This window comes from Mesoplodon mirus, assembly GCF_964341445.2.
Source record: "Mesoplodon mirus genome assembly, chromosome: 4".
In the NCBI taxonomy this organism is placed as follows: Eukaryota; Metazoa; Chordata; class Mammalia; order Artiodactyla; family Ziphiidae; genus Mesoplodon; species Mesoplodon mirus.
Genome location: NC_138979.1, coordinates 7,067,640 through 7,083,701, shown reverse-complemented (window position 1 = coordinate 7,083,701; position 16,062 = coordinate 7,067,640). Strand labels below are relative to the sequence as shown.

The window sequence follows — 16,062 nt, the reverse complement described above, 5'->3', positions numbered from 1 at the left end:
TCTGGGAGGGTGTTTCTGGAGGAGATGAACATTTAACCGAGCAAAGCAGCTCAGCCTCCCTCATGTGGGTGGGGCTCGTCCAATCAGTTGAAGGCCTGGAGAGAACAAAAAGGCTGACCTTTCCCAGAGTAAAGGAAGACTTCCTCCTGCCTGCCAGCCTTTGAACTGGAACATCGGCTTTTTCCTGCTTTCAGACTTGAGCTGAAATTTCGGCTCTTCCTGGATCTCAAGGCTGCCAGCCTTTGAACTAGAACTTACACCATCAGCTCTCCTGGGCATCCAGCTTGCTGACTCACCCTATAAACCTTGGGACTTGTCTCCATAATCATGGGAGCCAATTCCTTAGAATAAATCTCTTCCTAAATGTCCGTGCATCCTATGGGTTCTGTTTCTCTGGAGAACCCTGACTACCAGAGTCCCCATCAGGGGTTCCAATTCTGCAGCATGGTGGGTGGACCCGTGGGTGTGTGGCTCAGACCTCTTCTTTTTTTTTCTTTTTTTTTTTTTTTGCTGTACACGGGCCTCTCACTGTTGTGGCCTCTCCCGTTGCAGAGCACAGGCTCCAGATGCGCAGGCTCAGCGGCCATGGCTCACAGGCCCAGCTGCTCCACGGCATGTGGGATCCTCCCAGACCGGGGCACGAACCCGTGTCCCCTGCATCGGCAGGCGAACTCTCAACCACTGCGCCACCAGGGAAGCCCCCTCAGACCTCTTCTTGCGTCACGCCTCCACTAGAATTCAGAACTCCTTTGCTCTTGACAGGTTTGAAGAGTTTGACTCTGCAGGCACGAACCAGTCCATTCCCGAAGAGCACCTGCTTGGCGGGTAGAGCGCTAATCGTTATCTTTTAGACCAGCCTGATCTCTCGCCATCTCCTTTCTATCTGCCACAGACTTAGAACTCAATGCGACGAGTCTGGTTCAGACTGCTGGCTGGAGAGGAGGCACCCACACAGCAATCTGGAGCAAACATAACAGCAGGGCCAAGAGGAAGGAATCGCAGTGCATCCTTCGCAGGTGCAGTTTAACAGAACTGCCTGCAGACACTGGGAGGCCATGCAGCAAGCATGCCTCGTCTTCTCTCCTTTCATCTTCAGCTAATAATTCACAGCTTTAGTTATTTTTCTACAAATGACAGAAGCCAGTTATTTCATAACTTCTCAAGCAGACTCCAAAACCAACATTCTCCATCTAACGGTCACCTGCTAACAGGTACTACTCTGGATCACAGCGCCCTCTGTGGCCGTCACTGGGAGTACAGCTGAGAGGACCACTCTCGCCGGCGGAGTGAACAGCCTCCGTGCCTTGGTTTAAAATCTATTCGAACAAACTCTGGCTCATCATGGAAGGGAAAGTGAAGCCTGTGGGCTCCATCTTTTTTTTTTTTTTTTTTTTTTGGTTTCTTTCTGTGAAGTTTTTGGCTCCCTCTGACCATTTTTCATGCCTTTTTATATTCCCTCAAATTGGCCTTGATTCTGGGATTTTAACTTTTTTCTTTCCTTTTGGTGTTTAGAGCTGTTGGTTTCCACAGCAACCCACCTCGTTGGGAATCCAGTGTTTGCTGGGTTGGCCATCAGGCTCTGTGGAAAGAAAGTCCACTTCCACCAGCAGATCAAGCAAAGGCTTTTATTCCAAGCTGCCTGGACCCCCTGTGGTTGCAAACCACCAGGGAAAACAGCAGAAAAGCAAGTCACTCAACTCAGCCTCCAGCACTGTAATTAGTTATATTTAACCCAAATTCAGGGGAGTCACAACGGATTTCCATCTCTTAAGTCAAAATATAAAAACTTACTTGCTCATTTAAAAACATTTTCTAAATGGGAGTTTACTTTTAAAATGTTACCAGAACTTTGCTCTAAGAGATACTGCCCTATATTACTTGGTGCTAACATTTAACAGTATCTGTATACATGGAATTGTCAGTCCTTATACAGCAATTACAGGTACATCCTGAGTTGCCCAACATGTTAAGGGGCAGCTTTCTATCCACTTATTTTATTTCTTTTAGAAACATGAAAGGTTTATCTTGCTTTGTAATCTGATGAAAGGAGCATGCACTCTGTTACACTAGTGTTTTCTTATAATTTATTTTCTCTGGTCTCATAGAGTGCATATGCATCTTATATAGTGTTCAATTTAATTTTCTTCCCAAAATTAGTGAATCTTATCCTTCAAGCAAATTATGTTTTCTAAAAAAGACCTACCTATAATATTATAGATTGTATAATATTAGCTGTCATCTATAATATTGTGCATTATATAATCTGCATTAACATATAATGTATTATTAATATATTAGTTATTAATAAATTATATTAGGGCCTCCCTGGTGGCACAGTGGTTGAGAGTCCGCCTGCCGATGCAGGGGATACGGGTTCGTGCCCCGGTCTGGGAGGATCCCATATGCCGCGGAGCGGCTGGGCCCGTGAGCCATGGCCGCTGGGCCTGCGCGTCCGGAGCCTGTGCTCCGCAACGGGGGAGGCCACAACAGTGAGAGGCCCGCATACCGCAAAAAAAAAAAAAAAAAAAAAAAAAAAAGAAAAAAAAATTATATTAATATATAAATATATTATATGATAACAATATAGCAATATTAATAATCACATTATATATTAATTATATAATTATATTATGTATTAATATATCACATGCATTATATACTAACAGTTATATTCTGTATTATATAAATTAACATATAATGTACTACAGAATATTATATAAGTACTATGACATAGTCTTATATTGATATATTATCCACTATATATAATAAAATATACAATATAGCTCAATAAAAATCTGCTACAATTTGTACATCCTAGGACTCTCTTATACCCAGTTTCTAGCTGCACTAAAGCGTTTGGCAATTTTTGTGTATTTTCATCCTAAAAATAATATTCAGTTTGGTATTCTGCAAAGAAGAGAAGGGACAAATGCAGGCAAGTGTCGGGGGACACATGTGCTGGCACTAGTCCCTCCTAGAGCCACTGATGTTCCCTTCAGCACCTGTTCTCTATTTAATCAACTTTGGCTCTTGACCGTACCAAGCGCTGCCCTAAAACCTCTCTATCAAGCTGCCGTCACAATATCTGATACAGAATTCCCACCCACACGAGACTTTCCTTGTAAAAGTGTCCCTTAGTTTTCAGTGGAGGACTGTGATCTCCGTACTTCCATTTGAATTTCTACGCACTTGAAAAAGCATATGAGATATGTTTGCTGCGGCAGCCCTGGGAACTCAGGATCTCATTTTGTGCCTTTCTGTGTTCTCCAGTTTCTGGCAACTGACTCCTACCTGAACTTCATGAAAAGACGGCTCCGTGGTGACTCATGGTCACAGCTTCAGTTTGGAACACGGACGAGAGCCCTGTGTGAGCAGCCAGTGAGTGCTGTCCCCAGGCGCCCTCCTGCTGGCCACCCGCCTTCCGCAGGGCATGTGCTTTGAGCTTATTCACCATCACTATCTCTGCAGGCTCTGCACACGAACATTCACCTCAGCCCCCTGTGTCTGTCCCTCCCAGACATGAACTTAAGTCTTGGCAGGGCTGCTAGGATCTCTGGGGCCATAAATCAGTGGATTCCTCCCCCTTCCCATAAGATGTATGTATGAGGATCACACTGATGATCAACTTGTTAACAACGCTTTCTAACCAACATCGTCGAGTTGCCAAGAATGTCGAAATACAAAATAAACATTCATCACAGAAGTACAGCAATTAAAGAAGCTCTGATAAATGCATACAGGATACATGATATACACATGTATGACATGTATGACATCGACCTTCTGCTTTTTCAAGTGACGGGATGCCTTCTTCTCCCCACATGAAACACTCTATAATGGAAATAGAAAACGCAATACTCAAATACCAACAACCTCCTACAACTTTTGGATAAGGATGCTGTTAAGTTTATCTATTCACCAATAAGTTAAATGGCAGAAGTCATTCTCTGTTATTGCACCTGGTACAAAATGAGGCTTTCTGAGGCTGGTTCCACATACAGGTTATGCTATAAAAGCAACTATAAAGTGATTACACTCTTGCAACTAATCAAGGGGTTATTTAGGTTTAACATCCCAGGATAACCTGAAAACCACTGCTGGATATACCTGATTGAACTGTACAACTTACGTATATAACCAAGTGCTCCCAAGCAAAATAATTTCACAGTGTTTCTATGATCTCACCTAAAAAATTATCTGACAGCAAATGCCACTGACACAATCCCACTTTTTTAAAAATGGCAGCAGGAATCATGTAGATTTCACTTTAAAGTACTATATGAAAATATGATTGCCGGTCTCGGGGGAAACTTCTCTGAAAAAAATTCAAACCAATTTAAAATAAAAGAAAGCTTTAACTGTTCAAAAGTAATTAGAACTGAAGCAGTTACTGAACACCAGAATGATGCTAAACATAGCTAAAAAGAAAAGTTGTGGTTCCAACTTTAAAGAACTTTTCCAGAAAAATCAATGCATATATATAAACCTAACAATTTCCTCGTTTTACTCAGATATGGGAAAGTATGTAACAACTACAACAGGAAAATGTAAATATGGTAAATGCTTCTCTAAGCTTCGCACAATCTCCTTCACAATTAAACAAGAGAATAATGATGGTGCAATAAATACTGTGTTGAAAGAGGACCCACAAGTATTTGTAAGGAAATTACCATAGAAACTACTTGAAGATGACTTCAGTTTTGTTGGTATTTTAAACTTTTCACAGAGGCACAAAAGTTCCCTTAAGAGAACTTAGGAGAATCCAGAAACCGTGAAGTTAATCAGCAATATTAAGCATGTCTATAAAATTTACATACACACCTCAAGCAAGCTTTAAAGATGTGTTGGAAGATGCTTGTGGATAGGTTGCCAAGGGAACCTGGTGGAGGAAAAATTCTGTGTGCATGTGTGTGTGTGTGTGTGTCTTTCCAGATCTCCTTATATTTACAGATATGCATTTTTAATAGTTTGTCCAGGGCTTGGTCAAGGGCAAAATTACATGGCATTTCTTTTGAATCAGAAGGCTTCAGATGTTTATTATTAAAAAAAATTTTTTTTAGCAAGTCATTTCTCTCTCTAGGAAGAGACCAGTTAGAAAGTGCTAAATGGAGCTGGCTGGGAGAAAGCTGACATTAAGTACTTCTAGAATTTAAAAAAGGGGCAAAAAAGGCAAGCAGAAGAGGCTCACTGGAAGGCTGTGAATAGCCCAAGTGTGTGAGGCTCGCTGGTACTTGAAGTACATGAGAGAAAGATAAAGGTCCTTGAAGCAGCTGTAGGAGCAGTGGTTATCTTTCCAAAGAAAGAGATATTTAACAAGCTACAGTGAACCTATTATTAAAATTTTCTTTTCGGAACTGTAAATGGAAAGTAACCTTTAAAAATTGTATAAAAATTTAAAAAATAAATAAAATAAAATATTTTTTAAATGCTATATACCCATAAAATTTTTCCTTTCCTGGTTCAGAAGAAGCTTAATTATCTAGGGCACTTTAGGGTCTTCCATGTGAACATGCCTGACTACCGGGGAGTGCGTACAGAACGCATGGCTCACAGCCAACCTATCTGGGGTCGGCTTTCAGGCTCCTCGCTTCGGAGCTGTGTGGTCTCAGTCAAGGCCATCAGCCTCCTTGAGCCTCCATTTCTTCATCCATAAAACAGGGGTTCCAAGTGCCTTGAAAACATTGTAGGATTCGCAGGAGGAGGACGGGGATGATGTGTGTAAGGCGTCTGTGGGCACAAGGTCATTCCTCATCTTGCCTCTGACTTCACCTGGTGAAACAAAATCTCAAAACCACCCCTCGCAGCCCTTCCTCCTCCAAAAGCCTCTCGATGGAAGATAAATTAAAAAGGGAAGACTGTGTTTTTCAGAGCACAGGGCTGGGGGCTCTGACCACCTGGATTTGAGTCTCATCTCTCCACTCACTGCTTCACGCTCTTAACTGGAGTTTTCCTGTCTGGAAAAAAATGGGGGTGACGCCCCCCATAACATCTCAGAGAGCTGTCATGAGACAGTTAGGGTAAGGCACGGGCATGCAGCATAGCACACAGTGAGGGTTTACTGAGCTTCCTCTCTCCCGACATTTGACTCTGAAACAAGGACCATCGAGGGTCTTCAGGAAGTTTATAAAAACCCTCCCGAAAACGTTCGTGCAAGGAGCTGACCACAGCTGAGTACGGTTCACGGAAGATTCCCTTTCTCCTTCACACCCACTGCTGACAATTCCCAAGGTGACAGGGAGCTGGAGGGGTGGCGGAAGCCATTGTTAGGCTCTGCCGAACATGAATTCTCCCTGGACTCTTGCATTTCTGCACACTTCGTGAGCCAGGCACTGACTACCCTGGTTGTGGACTCTCTCTTCAAGGATGTTTGTTTAAATGCAGGGGAGGGTGTGGAGAAAAGGGAACCCTCTTGCACTGCTGGTGGGAATGTAAATTGGTGCAGCCACTATGGAGAACAGTATGGAGGTTCCTCAAAAAACTAAAAATAGAACTACCATATGATCCAGCAATCCCACTCCTGGGCATATACCCTGAGAAAGCCATAATTCAAAAAGATACATGCACCCCATGTTCATAGCAGCACTGCTCACAATAGCCAAAACATGGAAACAGCCTAAATGTCCATTGACAGATGACTGGATAAAGAAGATGTGGTACATATATACATCGGAATACTACTCAGCCATAGAAAAGAACGAAATAATGCCATTTGTAGCGACATGGATGGACCTAGAGATTATCATACTCATGAAGTAAGTCAGAAAAAGAAAGACAAATACCATTTGATGTCACTTATATGTGGAATCTAAAATATGGCACAAATGAACCTATCTACAAAACAGAAACAGACTCATAGACATAGAGAACAGACTTGTGGTTCTGGGGGACAGGGGAGGGAGAGGGATGGACTAGAAGGTTGGGATTAGCAATGCCAACTATTATATATAGAATGGATAAACTTATAATGTGCTAATTAACACCGATATTTACGAAATCCAATTTATAGGGGTTTTCTAAGAAAATTAAAAGCTTTCACAACACAATTTAACTTTCTTGCTTCATCTGAGGGGGAAAAAAAATCTGACTCTTCTGAACAACAGAGTACTTGGTCCTTGTGATGTTTTTCCACAGTGATCGTCAGCATACAATATTTTCCACACTGTTTACGTTTATAGAATTGGTTCTTCATTTGTGCCAAATGGATTAACATTTTGCCTTCTAACTTTCATAGCTCAGGTACTGGCATCAATGTCAATAAAGGGATTTTCTTTTCCGCTCTTGCCTTGAAAAATAAAGAGCTCCACGCTCCTCTTCACAGCCAACTCGGTTAATAATTCTGCACCATAAGATGGATAATTTTTCCAAGTTGTAGTACAGAAGGTCTGCCATGTTTTGTCTTATACTTGGAAGTCGATGCTATTTTTAGCTCTGTCTTCACAAAGGCATTATTAAATGTCACCTGTCAAATGGGTCACAGGTGTAGAGTGCACAGGGAATAGTCATTTGGCTCAGGCCAAGAACTCAAAAGTTCTAAGAGTGGCAGGGCCAATGACTGCATCCCAAAGGCACCCCACTGGCCCAAGGTGTTCAGGATACAAATGTAGGCAGGGAAGTCCACATATGAAAGAGATTAAAGTGAAGTTCCAGGGTGGCCCATGGCTGATGACTTTCCCTGCACATTATCAGGGAGGGAGAGACTGCCGGTGACTGAAACTTCTGCGAACCTGGGGATGGGGGCAAAGTAGTGGGACGTGTGCGAGGCTTTACCTCCACGAGGAAGAAAGAACGAGCTCTTGGCTGTGCTATAGCCTGTACGTCTGCACTGCATCCACGAGGAGCTGGAGTTCCTCATTCAAGGTGACAGAGCTGGTCTGTACCTGAGATGGGACCGTCGGGGTTGGCAGGTGTACGAATCATGTCCTTTTATTCTGTACTTTGATGCTTTGACACCTTGGGGCTTTGCTGACTCTCATGGGACTGCAATTCCTAAGGCTAGTTGATTCCTAGTGATAGCAAAGTACTATCTTGGAGGGCCCACCTTTGAGCTGCCTTCAGATGCAAACTAACCCACCCAGAACACACACCCATACCCACCTCCTTCGTGGGGCTCAAATTCCAGCCTCAGGCCACTATCCACCTGCTCTAATCTCCCCGGGGCCTGATATCAGACAACTACAGACAGTTCCCATGCCCCAGAGCCTATGAAATCATTCAGACTAGACAATCCTAACCCTGCCTGGCCTGTTTACTCCGCTTCACCCATTCCTTCCCGAGAAAACCACAACAAAGGCTCTTGTCTATGTTTTCCCCTCAGTCCCTCTGCCTCCTAACTGTCCCTGGTGCTTCCCCATGTGTCCCCAGACGCGCAGGCTCAGCGGCCACGGCTCACGGGCCCAGCCGCTCCGCGGCATGTGGGATCTTCCCGGACCGGGGCACGAACCTATGTCCCCTGCATCCATCGTCAGGCAGACCCTCAACCACTGCACCACCAGGGAAGCCTTACAATTTATATTTTAAAACAGTGGATGACTCAAGGTTTTCCTGGCTGAGGATAAGCCATGAACAGAGAATTGGTGCAGAATTAGTTAGGATTACACTTGTGATGACGAAGAACTTTCTAAAAGGTCTTGGATGCATGAAGAAACAGTATGTTCCATATCACAGAAAATACTTCAGCAGCCAAGAGGAGAAAAGGGTTTGTCAGCCAGGCACAACAGAGCACTTAGATCAGACCTGATGAACTGTAAGTTACCTTCCAGACTCTGTGACAGCTGTAAAGGACCTCATGTATTAGGCAGTGAATGAGAAATTGCAGACTCTCAACAGCACAGGGTGACTGAAGATTTCTGAGCAGGGGAGTGAAGCAATTAATTTTTTAACACTATGCAGAATGGACCACACAGAAAGAGACTGTTGGCAGAAGAAATAATGGGGGTATTCCTGGTGAAGTCCAGTCCCAAGACCACAGAGAGAGGCTCGCTAGTGCATATGTGGGGTGCATAATGGTGGGGACAGAAATAGGAGGAAGAGTAAACCTGAGCTTGAACTGACCCCCCTTCTCAACACAGGTGAGGAGAGAGACCTGGGCAGAGGCTCTGAGTGGAAGAGATTCAATACATCATGAGGGCGCGGTCTGACAGCATTGGACAGTGACCTGCAAAGGACCCACCCAAGCGGTCCATGCATATGATGATCATGGGTTTCACATTCGTGTGCAAGAAATGTACAGACATTTCTTGCCAGGGCCCGCCCCCATCTTCACACTCAGAAGCACATTTATCTGAATCGGTTGATACAAAAAGATTTTAAGTTATGGATTTAAGTTCAGGTCTTTCACTGAGGCTATGACAGCTAACATATTTTTTGTTCTCCTTTGAAAAAGTCACATTCAAGTATTAGAATCGTGCAAAAGAAAAATGTTTAAATCATCCTGTTGTCAATATCGGGAAATTCAGAGTCATTTACTTAGCTTTGTTAGGATGAGATGTCCTTTTGAAATTGATGGTCATGATCATCCAATTCGGGGGTGAAGACTCTCAAGGACGACCCAAAAAATAGAAATGAGGGCAGTAGCAGAAAACTGCATCCTAAATACAACAATCTGCACACAGAGAACCAGCAATGACTTCCAGATTCCCATTCTTCTGCTCAATTAGGTCACATCTACCTTCTTCTCAGAACTAAATTCAGCAAACATCCACCATGGTAATCACCTCTGCCAGGGCAAGCTTTCTAGAACAAGGCTTTCCATCATTCCACAGTAATTCTGGTGTGACCTGGTGATCCTTTCCAGGGCTTTGGGTTGTGACATTTTGTGGGTGCAGACACATGCTTGGATCCAGTGTAGTGTTGAGAGGGTCTCTGTTGAGTGATCTTATTTCCTGCTCCCATGTGTTGACCCAGGTGTATATGGATGACACCACCCATGCATCCTCAATGGGGCAAAAACTTTGACTTGTTTTTCAGGAAGTTGTGAATCAGCACAAATCCTACAACTTCCTACTCGCTTGCCTAGCGCAGTTAGATGCCATATACATAGGCCATATGGGGACTGAACCCATGACCTTTGCAAAACATCTATGGGGTTCTAAAAAGCTTGAGCTAACAGGCCACGCCCAGGATTAAATAGTTATGATTTTATCCCAAAAAAGGAAGGAACTTGAGGAAGACTCCAAAACAATAACATCGACCACCACAAGAATGTAAATATATTCTTCCAACATTGTGATGTTTTCTTTCCAGTCAACCAACTAGTTGAATATGTAGTGCTTATTTAGGAACAGGGAGACAAGGTGGGGAAATGAAGACTTTTACCTTTAATTATTAGAAATAATTAAACATTTTTATCATTCTCATGCTGTCCATATTCACACCTTAATCTTTTAAAAACAGTGGTTGCTATGCATACAATCCAAGTGCAATACATTCTACTCCATGTCCAACTATACAATCCAAGTACACAGAGGATTTTCTTAGGAAGGGCGTGTATTGCAATTAGCCAGAAAGCAAAATTGTTACTTCATTGCGAAAGTTAATAAATGCTAGAGGGATAAAGAGAAAGTCTAATAAATGGAGAAACATATGCTAACATATAGTTTTTAAAAACAGAAAGTTAGTTTTTAAAGATATGGAACAGCTCAGACACATTACCTCGACAAAGCCTATTTCGATCAATATCTCCATAAATAGCTGCCCGAGTTTCTCAACTTTAAAATAACAAATACAACCTTAACAGGAACAGCTATTTCTTGTTGCAAATCTGGTCCTACTTTAAACTTTGAACATTCTGTTTTCTTCCTCATTCCTTATTACCATGTAATTTGTGAACAATAAATTAATGAATGTAGATAACTCAAACATGAATACATATTAGAGGTAAGCAGAAACCAAGTTTACCTTATTTTCTAATGTAATATTTACTGTATTAACTGATACTCAAGTAATTATATTTTCACTACTAACAATTTTTTTTTTTTTTTTTTGCGGTACGCGGTCGTCTCTCTGCTGTGGCCTCTCCCGTTGCGGAGCACAGGCTTCCGACGCGCAGGCTCAGTGGCCATGGCTCACGGGCCCAGCCGCTCCGCGGCACGTGGGATCCTCCCGGAGCGGGGCACGAACTCGCGTCCCCTGCCCCGGCAGGCGGACTCTCAACCACTGTGCCACCAGGGAAGCCCTGGGCCACCTATTTTAAATTCCAAGTCTAAGCATTCCTGTATGAAGACTGAGCGGGCTTTTGTATATTTATAAGCATCGTACGAGACAAGCTTTCTGCCAGTACAGGTATAATCTCAACGTATCATTTCTAAAATTTCCATTTGCATTTAACGTTTCAATGAATTAGAATGGAGAGAAGAGACAGAAAAAAATTAAATCCATATTCCCTTTTAATTACTTTTGACCCATTTGCTGCAAAAGTAGGGAATGGCATTTGAAGGCTCCAGTCTGTGTGAAGTGACCTTCTCTGTGCAAATGCTTTTGTTTCCTCCTTTATTTAAACAGATGTGATCTCCCTCTTGCCATTAAAAATGAATTGTCAGTAAGGCGGGATCTCCATGTATCCTGGGACTCCCCTTCAATAAGCTCTAAAACGCTGCTCTGGGGGCTTAGACTGAAATCTCGGCTCACATCTGCTAGGTCTGGTGCACTTTTTCTATTCCCCCAAAGCTGCCTACCATCCAAGTACCAGAAACTGCCTTTCAAATCTGACCAGATCAGAAGGTCACCAAAGAAGGAGATAAAGAGTCCCCTGCTTATAAAAGTGCTCTTGAAAGAACAACAGGAAAGAATGTTCAAGGTCCAAAGAAGTAAGGTTAGATGTGGAGGTGATACTCCTACTGACCTGTCATCCTCACCCCAAGCCCCCGTTGCCACGTTGCTGCTGAGCTATGAAGTGAGTCTGCTGTTACATGGGGGAGGTTCCCAACATTGTATGGCCTTCGAGTCCCTTCTTTAAAACACTACACTGAAGCTAAGGGTGCGTGGAGACTGCTCTGGCTGGAGCCAGTGGGGCGGGGCTGGAGAGAGCAGGGTGGCCTGGAGCACCACCTGCTCTGAGCCCTCACCTGCCGCCCCACACCTGGAGGACTGTGCCACTCAGAGGTCCACAGAATTGCTGTCTGCAAATTGAACTCCGACTTCTTAAAACATTTGGTACCAGAGTGTCAAATCAACTACTATTCTGAGTTCAGCACTTTTTGCTTTTTGAGACAGATGCTCTTGGTGAAGTAAGTAGAGTGCCGAGTTCATTCTGGCACGAGCTCTGTACCTCCCTGGATGCCAGGAACAGAGCGTGGTGCTGGGGAACCAGCTCCAGGGGGTCCTGGAGTCGAACAGCCCTTGACGAGAACGTGTTTCGTCCACCATGGAAACACAGTTGGAACTCCTACTCTCAACAGCAGGAGCTGCTTTGCAGCCACAGAAACTTCTCTCTGTTCCAGGAATCAGCAGCTGGAGAAAGGGAATCTGAAAGATTCAGGAGGGAGACTTCCAGCATCTGTGGCTGAAATGCCCCTAGATTCCCTGCCTAGGGCAGCAGCCTATTCCATGGCCCAATAGCTTTGGATACTAGAAAATCCTTCCTTTTCCTGACCTAAAACTTTCCCTTCTGTAACTTTTCTCTCTTCACTACCTTAACTGGGGCCTCGGGAGTCCAAGATTAACACTTAGCTTCCCTCCTAAAGACCCAGCCCAGCAAGAATTTGGAGACGACAGTATCTAAACCATAGGTGGCCTCTACATCAACTAGATAAACTTTCACAAGTCAACTTTACTATGTATAATAGAGGAAATGACCATTTTTAAAATGCCAGAAACCTGGGCATGTGTAGATTTTAACTTTTGTGCTTTTGTATATTTCCAAGTCTTTTATAATAAAGTGCATCCAAACTAAAAGGAAAGTTAAGGTGAATAAATAAACATTGCAAGGGTAAAGAAGAAGATAGCCCTGTTAGGTGGATAACTACACTCACTCTCCACATTGTCATCCTGAATTTGGAGAAAAATGAAAAAAAATGTATTTACGAGTTTGCCGGAGTGTGTGATCTCAGGAAAGCAAGTCTCCACCGTTCCTGAACGAGGGCAACTTGCTTCCTGCCAGAATTGAGCAGAATTTCATTGAGTCCACACTCTGAGCAAGCAGGAATTGCTCCTGCCCTGTGGACTGAGGACAGGACAGGACTCACAGAGATCTGGCCTCTCCTCCCATGCTCCTGCCCTAAGGCGCCTCTGTCTCGCTGACAGATATTTCCTGTTGACAATATGCTTCCCTGATCAGAAGCAGAGAAGCCACCTCCCACTGCCAAAGCCCGATGACATGGAGGGGTGAGATGTTACGAGTCTGATCATATGGTCTCAGGTAGGACAAACCGCCACCCTGTCACTGGAAAGGACTTCAAAACTGGAGGCCACGTACAATGGTATAAAAACATAGGCCTGAAGGCATGCCATCATCTTGACTGAGATCTTGCTGTTATTGGCAAAAAAAAAAAAAAAAAAAAAAAAGATAAAGAAAAGAGAAACCCATTTGGCACGTTTTAGAATTCTTTAATTTAGCTGATTAACCAAACACACATTGTTAAAAACACAGTAGACTTGGGCACTCGTAGATCTGAACTTTTGTAGCGTTGCCTATTTGCAAGTCTTTTTAAGGCCAGCGATACGGGGAAAAGCATAATTTGGGGCATGAACCATGTGCACTGTGTAAGACAGATGGTTACTGGGCCCATCTGGCCAGCTACCCAATACCACAGGCTGAACGTGGCAGGGAGTTCTCTGTGCATATCATGTAATTTCCGGGGAAAGAGTTCAAGGGACTCCGGCCCCCTTCCGCATCCCTGGGCAGATCAAGGTAATTCATCCCAAACCCACAGAGGGGGAGCATGACCCCCAAATGGCCCGCCTTCCTGCTCTGCCTGGAGGAAAGGTCAGGGTTCATGTGGTGCCCTGCTCCCCATCCCCCCGCCCCCCCGGACTGCGTCCCAGGCCCTGAGCCTGCAAGGCCGTAGCAGCAGGACAGGGGCTGAACCATCTGGGCCATCACTCTCTCCTCTTCTTCTGGAGTCAGGGTGTGTGCTGTGCATGGGCCTCACCTGTCCTCATATCTCAGTAGTAAATTCTCAGACTCCAGTTTGGAATTAGGGAGACAGGATACCTCCAGCCCTTTCTAAAACAACCAACTTGATAGAGGTATAATTTAGATTATACCCCATCTTAAGTGCACAGTTGGGTGAGTGGTAACAAAGGTACACACCCATGTAACTGCCTCCACAATGCATACAAATATAGAAGTTTCCATCACCACCCAAAGTTCCTTCTCCCCTGACCTGCTTAGACCCATTAGATCCATCTGATGAAAAAAGGCAGACTGGGCTCTACTCTGAAGCTATGCAGCTCTGCCATTGACTAGCTGGATGACTGGGTTGAGTTATCTAATCTTTCTCTTGGTTTTTCCATCTGAAAAATGGGAGAAGTAATAACATTTAACCCATTGTATACTTTGTGTGTGAATTATACAGTGTGATAAGTGCAGAACATTTAGAGTTGTGCCTGGCACGTCGCTATCCTTCCGTACACGTCAGCTGCTGCCAGTGCTGCCGTCGCCATCATCATCATTCTTCATCACCATTCATCACCGTCACTGTCATCATCATCTGTAATCATCAGTATCATCATAATTCATCACCATCACTATCAACATCACCATCATCATCACCACTACCATTCATCATCATCGCCATCAACACCATCATCATCCCCATCATCATCATCGCCATCAACATCACCACCATCATCCCCATCATCATCACCATCAACATCACCACCATCATCACCAGCACCATCATTCATCACCATCATCACCATCACTGTCATCATCCCCATCACCATCATCACCACCATCACCATCACCATGATCATCATCACCATCACCATCATCACGATCATCATCATCACCATCACCATCATTCATCATCACCATGATCACCATCCCATCATCATCATCACCATCACCATCATCATCACCATCATTCATCATCATCACCATCACCATCATTCATCATCATCATCACCATCATCATCAACACCATCACCATCATCATCACCATCATTCATCATCACCACCATCACCATCATTCATCATCATCATCACCATCATCAACATCACAAGATATGGCTGGGCCTCCTTCTCTGTGGCTGAATTTCTCTACTGTGGAGGGTGCTTGTGACAGGGCCCTGGAAAAATCACCTTTAATACCACATTATCCCATAATTCTAATAGACTCAGTACATCTGCAAACACAGATTTATCCACAAAGGTCTGAGTAATGCTCTCCGCAATTAAAAGAGTTTCCTCTACCACATCAGGCTCGTTGAGACCATGATCACATTGGCAACCCATCTCTGTTCCCCTGGGACCAACCTGGTGTCCCCCTCAGTCCCAAGGTCAGGCCTTAAGACGGTCTGATGTCCTTTTTATTGTGGACAAGGAGGGGCTGGAGGGAGCTGAGATTTTTACCTTTTTCCTCCCTGACCACCAGTATAAGGTAGGAAATTAATACAGAAAAATATAAAGAAGCAGCAAGAAAAAAAAATCCCACACACACAACCCCATCTCCCAGAGGCAACTAAATCTAACATGCTGGCATACTTCCTCTCAGGTTTTTGTTGTTTTTGTTTTTTGGGTTTTTTGCTTTTGATTTTTTTTTTTTTTTTTTGCGGTATGCGGGCCTCTCACCGCTGTGGCCTCTCCCGTTGCGGAGCACAGGCTCCGGACGCGCAGGCCCAGCGGCCACGGCTCACGGGCCCAGCCGCTCCGCGGCATATGGGATCCCCCCAGACCGGGGCATGAACCCGCATCCCCCGCATCGGCAGGCGGACTCCCAACCACTGCGCCACCAGGGAGGCCCTTTGCTTTTGATTTATTGCCATTTTTCTTTCTATAGCAAGAAGATTATATTTTACCTGTACATTTAAAACTTAAATTTAGCATATAGACATTTTCCTTTGTCACTAAAAATGTATGTTAAAGATTACATAACATTCCAATCTTATGGATATGTCATATAA

The 16,062-nt window shown here is 44.0% G+C and overlaps 1 protein-coding gene across 1 annotated transcript in view; it reads right to left on the bottom strand.

The window, feature by feature from the left end:
• The window catches only part of FAM171A1 (family with sequence similarity 171 member A1), a 129,027-nt gene that overhangs the window by 72,492 nt on the left and 40,473 nt on the right, over positions 1-16,062 (bottom strand). The window lies entirely within an intron of this gene.